Genomic DNA, 1,048 nt, shown 5'->3' with positions numbered 1-1,048 from the left:
TTCCTATTTTATGTCTATTTTATTTTTCATTAAATATTATTTATTTTCTTAATACCTGGATGACTCATAATAATTAATTAAGAGCGATTAATTATGTTATTACTATAAAAATTAATATAATTTTATCATATCCAAAAGTAATCATCGATGATTCACCGGAATAGTATATTAATTAAATACGGGATGCTATATTTGCATATGCAAAATATGATATTATTAAACATTATTGGATAGTGCATTATATTTATCTTTCACTATATATTTTTCTTTATTTTTTTTTAACTTGATACATATTGACCCAACACAAATTCTAAGAAAATATTCATTAGAAATTTATTTTATGAAATTAAATTTATTAATTTTGTAATTTAAAAATTTAAAGTTAAGTTTAAATATTGTATTTCTATACAAGAAAAAAGTAATTTTAAAATTTAAATTTACTAAAATAAATAAATAAATAAAAAGATTATTTTTTATATAAAGGTCAATTAAAATAATAAAATTGATTTACTTTAAATATTTAGTTGCAATTAATTAAGATAATTTTTTATTTTGTCATAATTTATGCTGCACCGATAAAATTTTGAGAGTTAATAGAACTTTTATCTATTTTAAAAAAAAAGTATTTTAACTTGTTAATTATTGTGATCTATAATAATTTTTATATAAGTTGTTAATTATTATGATTTGCAGTACTTTTTCTTTTATCTCAATTTTTGTGGCATTGCTAAAATAATGAGAGTCGATACAATTTTTATATGTCTTTTAAATATTTTAAGTTATTAATTATTGTGATTTGTGGGAACAAATTAGCTTTGAACATGATAGCCAATTGAATAAATAAATAAATTTTACTTTCAATATGTAGTTATAGTTAATTAATATAATATATTAAATATTTAAATCATTATGATGAAACAATGAAATTATTATATATTGGAGCATCGTATGTAATTAAGTGGGAGTAGAGGGTTTTTTTGGTAAGAGTCAATAAAATTTCTACATGTCTTTTAAATATTTTAAGTTATTAATTATTGTGATTTGTGGC

Source organism: Capsicum annuum, chromosome 12 (genome assembly GCF_002878395.1).
Source record: "Capsicum annuum cultivar UCD-10X-F1 chromosome 12, UCD10Xv1.1, whole genome shotgun sequence".
In the NCBI taxonomy this organism is placed as follows: domain Eukaryota; kingdom Viridiplantae; phylum Streptophyta; class Magnoliopsida; order Solanales; family Solanaceae; genus Capsicum; species Capsicum annuum.
Note: the sequence above shows the minus strand (reverse complement) of the source record.